The sequence below is a fragment of the Cajanus cajan genome, chromosome 4, assembly GCF_000230855.2.
Source record: "Cajanus cajan strain Asha chromosome 4, NIPB_CcT2T_4, whole genome shotgun sequence".
Classification (NCBI taxonomy): domain Eukaryota; kingdom Viridiplantae; phylum Streptophyta; class Magnoliopsida; order Fabales; family Fabaceae; genus Cajanus; species Cajanus cajan.
The window spans coordinates 59,422,386-59,428,875 of NC_138520.1; the positions used below are offsets into that span (position 1 = coordinate 59,422,386).

The following is a 6,490-nucleotide window of genomic DNA, read 5'->3' on the forward strand; positions in this document are numbered from 1 at the left end:
AACATATCAGCTAAGAAATAGATCCCTGCACAATATGTGGTTGCGACTCTGAAATGGTAGAACTGGAACATACTCTGCTAACATATTTTGCTAAAGTTTATTAATAATGGGAGGTTCAATGTTGAGAAATAGATGAGGTCCTATATAAATTAGACATGCTGGTAGCATCTGATATACATCTTTCATATTTTTCTATGGAATAAAATGATAATTTTGTCTCATAAAAAAAGTAATTAAATCAAAGGCATAAATTAATATATAAACTCTTTAACGAAAATTCGGAAGATATATATATTTTATTCAGCCACACTTTAAGAAGCTAGTGATAGAATGTAGTCATTCCTCGTTAAGTACAACAACACAAGGGATATTCAGAACCCCGAGTCTTGTGACAACCACCCTCCTTATAACCAAGAATATTGCAATCACGAAAGCAATCCTCCATGCATGAGCCTATGCACATTTGTTCTTCACAAGTCGCTGGCCCTACAATAAGAACAAAAGTTAACAAATTTATGCACCTCTAGTTGTTTATTACCAAGTAAATCACCAATATCAATATCATATGAAATTAATTATTAAGCTTTAACTATATCTAATATATGACTATAATTGGCTATTATCTCTCCAAAAGATATACGAAAATATCTTTTACTCAGTTCTTTATGCATTTTGGAGAAGAGGTACAAAGTAGTCAGTTCTTCTTGCAACAAAACACAACAAATTTGGAAGAGGTACAAAGTAGCCTCTGAAGCTAGAAATTTGTTTATTATATATCTATCAAATTTGGCAAAATATTCATTATATTTTTGTATTTGGACAACCATATTATATTAGTATTTCATGTCATCATTCATGTATATAGGTTTTAATCTCTACTTGTTAAAAAAATTCCTACTATTCCAAATTTTTTATAATTAAAGACATTATCATAATTTTTACAAAAAAATTAAAACAAGTTATATATGAATGATAATACATAGAATAATGATTTGATATGGCTATTTATGTACCATATAAAAAATATTATTTCATATTTCACGATTTGTAAACAAAAACTTTAATATTATGGACTAATTAAATTACAAAAATATAAAAAGTTGAAAGATTTAATTAATTTTTTGTAGTTTAGGAGACAAATTAAATATTACCAAAATATTTAGAGTTTGAATGATGTATTAAAAATCTTTAATTAAAAAGATATATTTTATTACAAATCTTAAAAAGATATACTATATTTTTTATTTAATTTACTTCTTCATTATTATTATTATTATTTAAAATGTTAAATAAATAGTTTTGAACACAAAAATAGTATATCTCCAAATTAAAATGACCAAAACAAGAAAATATTTTATAGATACTAAAATGAAACTTTGAAAAATATTATAAGGATAAAAATTAAATATATTTTACCCTTTTATGGATGTAATACAAAGAAGAAGAAAACTAACGGTAAAGATTATTAGACTTTATAATCATATCACATTTTTATATTTAAAAATAAAAAATAATAATTTTAATTTATTTTATCATAATGTAAAATTATAACACAAGTATATATATATATATATATATATATATATATATATATATATATATATATATATATATATATATATATATATATAGAGGGGAGTTATAATTACACTAGTGTAACTTTTACCAAGTGTTACACCGCTCAATAACTTTATATTAAATGCGAATTTTGTAAATCCAACTGTTAGATTGAAAGTTCATATCATTTTATATGTATATATCAAATTTTGTTAAAATTGAACAACAGTTTGAAAGTGATCAAAGTGTTCATATTTTAGTATATTTTGAAATGAATATATTACGTCAATTTTGTTTTATAAAAATGAAGTATCAAATCATCTTGGATTAATATAAAAAAATTTATATATGATCTAAGAGATATGAACTTTAAATTTAACCGTTGGATTTACAAAATTCACATTTAATATAAAGTTATTGAGCTGTGCAACACTTGATAAAAGCTACACCGGTATTATTATAACCTCACTCGTATATATATATATATATATATATATATATATATATATATATATATATATATATATATATATTCAATTAGACCCCTCTTATACATGAATCCTGAGTGATTGCTCGTCCAAACAACCATTGTACCGGCCCTGTCACCGGTCCTACAACGAAGTTCATAAATTTATGCATATATAGCTCATTGCTTTACACAAAATACAAATCAGCTTAATTATCAATGATATGAAATTAATGATTATGTGATCTTGTCAAAAACATATATGCATGTGAGTAATATTTTTCAGCCTTTTTATTTCATCTAATTGATATTTTAAAGAATAAAAGCCATTACATTGCTTTTTCTCTATTTATTACCTGAAATCAAGACCAAAGCAATGCATATAATTCCAAAGAAAAAAGGTTGACTGACGCGAAAAGCCATTTACGAAGATTTGGCCTTTGAACTCGTATTGTTTTTCTCTCTTGTTATGAAGATGGTCATAATTAAGACGATAATCCTTATATATATATCATCTGTTTTAACAGAAGTTAAAGAAATAAAATTAAGAAATTGTAACATAGAAGAGAGAGAAGAGTAAATGGTATATTGAGTTACTGTCTTTCCTGAAGAATGATATAGAGTAGTAGGATAACAAGTGAATAACGTAACTAATGTGAAATAATAGGAAATTATCCCAATAAGTCATTCCACACAAGAAAAGTATGACCTCCATTTTGTGTACTCTCTAACCAATTAAAAGAACACAGCAAAAAAAAAAAAGAAGAAGCTTGAATTTAACGAAGTGCACAAACAACAAAACAATGGTATCAACACGTTCACCTACAATATAGAATAAAATTGGAATTTAACCAAAGAAGAAAAGGAACAAAAGCAAGGGAATTAATCTTTGGTTCCAAAAGGAAAACAGTTTAATTAACCATATTCCTTCATTAACTTTGGTATAATAATTTCATTATCTACAAATGACAAATGGTTGGGTAGGGTTAATTTTGTATGTGGAGTCGGCTGGTTTGTTTTTGCTTTATGTGTGGAATGATTTCTATTTCAGATAGTCTTTAGCAACTATTGGGCACTTCTCCTGCTTATTGTATATATTGTTATTTATACTATCTTATTGATACATTACTTGGATGAAAAAAAATAAGATTCATGTGCTCTGTATAGAAGATGATGCAAGTAGAAATTGGCAGGGAGCTTGAGAAAATTTTTTGGAGGGGCCAAATCAGAATCATATAATGTATAATTTAAATGTAATAATATTGATAATATAATTTTTAATAAATTATTTAATAATATTATGAAATATTAATTACTTTATTATAGTATCTTTATGATATTATGATATACATTTTTTACTTTATTAATAACACATTTTATCAAACAAATTGGAGAAAAAAAAATATTTTTTGTAAGAAAAATGTCTGAAGTTACTTTATAAAAACAATTAACAAGAAAACATTAGGTTTTATTATACAAAACAAACATTTTATCAAGCAAATTGAACTATAAAGTTTTATATACAAAAACAAAAATTGTATTAAAATACGAAGGAAAAATCTATGAATTTTTCAACAAATTAAAGGAAACAATCATATTTTTTTCTAAAAAAAAAATCTGTAGAAAAGTAGTGAGAAAAATATAAAATAAATTCAAAATTTTGTTAAATAAATAGAAAATTGTGTTTGAAAATGTTTAAAAAAAATTATGAAAACAAAGTTAATTAATGAAATAAGTAACGTATAAAAAGTGTTATTGCATTGACATTAAGAATTTATGAAACCAAGGATTTTTACCGTAATAAATAAGAAAATAAAGGTAATATAATATTTTTACTACATTAAAACTTTATTTTAACTCAAGAATGTTAGTTTCTCACATTCGCCGTGAGAACTATATATGCATCATAGAAGATTAAGATACGAAAAGACATATTACAAATGGTGGTTGTGAATAATTTTATCCTTGTAGTGATGTGTAACAATATGTGCTAGCTTTATCAGTTTCTTGTATGACTATATGATATATGTTGTTTTATATGATGTTATGTTGTAATTTTTGTTGTTTTCAAAACTCTAAAGGTCATGAAATCCTTAAGAGTTAAGTTGTTTTGAGTTGTTTAAGTTGATGTCAAAGTTAATTAACCAAGTTTTAAGGAAGATATATAAGTTTTTAGAGAAGTTGAACTTTATAAGTTTATTTCCATGAATTCGACAGAAAAAGTTTTAGAGAGATAAGTTTTGGAGTCAAAGAAGATCGTTTCTTTTTTTGACTTCACCTAGAGCACCTAGATTCTTCCCTAAGGAAGAATTTGAGTAGCTAAATTGGAGATTCAAGTTTAGGAGCTGTGAATTTTAGTGAGAAGTAGTTTAATATCCAAGTTTTCTTAATATATTAATAAAAGGTTTTAATTGATTAAGGGTGTTTTTTGAGAAATAATGTAGTTATTTTTAATTATATATATATATATATATATATATATATATATATATATATATATATTAATTTTATAATTAACTGTATTGGGAAAATATAGTTTAGGTTGTAGGTTATTTGATTATATTTTATTTAAAGGAAAATAAGGGTAGGAATTGTTTGAATTAGGATTGTGAGTGTAACAGGTTTACATTTTTTATTTACACGCTCACACTCTACCCTCTACACTTTGAAGAAACTAAGGAATTGTTGGGAGATCTAGAATGCGACCACCCTAGAGGTTTGCATTTGTTAGCAATTGCTTATCAAGGTAATAAGGAGTGAGTAGTCTCCCCTCTAAGGTGTGAGATATTTATAAGGTAGTGAGATTAGTTCCCAATCTCTTCTCTGTGGTTGTATGGCATAAGGGAGAAGTAGTCCCAATTCCACTGTGAATATGTGTTCCCTATTTTTCTTATATGCTTTATTCATAATGAATGATATTGGTATTGTATTCAATCGTGTGTTAATTAATTGATGTAATTATGAATTTCCAAGTGCTTGTGATTCTTGTGGGAACCCCAAGGATAAAGTAAACTAAATTAGTAAGTTATAATGATGTTTTGGATGTAAGGATATTTAATTGGTGACTTAATATACTGGATCTAGTATTTTAATCTATGGTTTTATTGATTGGATAATCACTTTTGTTGAAATATGATGATATGATAGGGCAAGAAGTTCAAATAATTGAAGTTCGCATATGTTGGCTTACATCACAAGCGTGACTAGTGAGTCACAAATGTGATGTGTTCTGATTAAAGCTGTCAAAATGGGCTCAGCCCGGTGAGCCAATCCGGCCCTCACGGGTTCGAGCCGGGTTGGGCCAAAAAAAATTGAAAATTTCAATACGGGCCAATTTTGAACCCGGCTCACCCGGGTTGAACTCGTGGTGAGCCAAGCTGACCCACCAACCCGTAATAAAAAGGAACGTATACTTATGTTATTGGGCCAAATTAGGGTTTGACCGTTTGAGGTTGATGCACTCTCACTCTCAGTTCTCAATTCTCAGTTCTCAGTTCGCAGTTCACATTTCTCAATTCTCACACCCTCATCTCATCAGTCCGCACTCCGCACCCGCATAGCACAACGGCCACAACCATAGCTGCTGCCACCACACTGCACCGCACCAGCCACCAACTGCCACCACACTGCACTAGCCACCAACTGCCACCACCCCGCATTGCACCACATCGCACCGCACTACGCACCGTGAGCCGCGAGCTGCGAGCCACCGTGCCCACCACGCATAGCGAGTTGCGAGCCACCGCAAGCCACCGTGCGTACCGCGAGTCGTGGCATGCATCGTGAGCCCATTGCGAGCCACCGCTTAACCCACCCACCGCTTAAATTAGGTAAGCCAACCCGTTTAACCCACCAACCCGTGGTGGGACGGGCTGGGTGACCCGTTATAACAGCTCTAGTTCTGATCTTGTTACTTCATTTTCTCCTTCTTTCCTTAATCAATTAAAACTTTTTATTAATTTATTAAAAAAAACTTGCAATATCAAACTCATAAATATAAAATTAATATCCTTATTTTTACTAATACCTCTAGTGCAAAAGATGTATTTTACGTATGTTATTTTAGGATTTTTACGTCGTAAAAATGATCGACACCTATACAGGAGTCGTAAATTTACGTCAGTTGTGATAGCCGACGTAAATTTATGTCGGCCCTCGCCAAGTACCAACGTAAAATTGTTGCCAAACATTCACAAGAAAGACGCACAAATTTACGTTGGACTGTGCCACATTTGACGTAAATTTACGTTAGGTATGTGCTTAACCGACGTAAATTTACGTCGAACATGATACAAGAAAAAAGATAAAAAATAGGGTATACAAGAAAATAAAACAAGAAGTTTGAAACCTACTTGAATGAGGAGTTCTTGGAAGGAAAGGAGAAAGCGAATGCGCGCCCTTGAGAAGAAGATGAGTGTGGAGTGAGGAAGAGGGTTCGAGGAGCGTAGGGAGAGTAGGAGTTGAGAT

At 29.5% G+C, this 6,490-nt stretch overlaps 1 long non-coding RNA gene across 1 annotated transcript; it reads right to left on the bottom strand.

Moving 5' to 3' along the window:
• Positions 1–233: 233 nt before the first annotated feature.
• LOC109814818 (uncharacterized) lies at positions 234–3,584 on the bottom strand. Its single transcript, XR_002241103.2, has 2 exons — positions 2,380–3,584; positions 234–486 (listed from the first exon to the last, which is right to left on the bottom strand). It is a non-coding gene; the product is annotated as an uncharacterized LOC109814818 (long non-coding RNA).
• Positions 3,585–6,490: the final 2,906 nt, after the last annotated feature.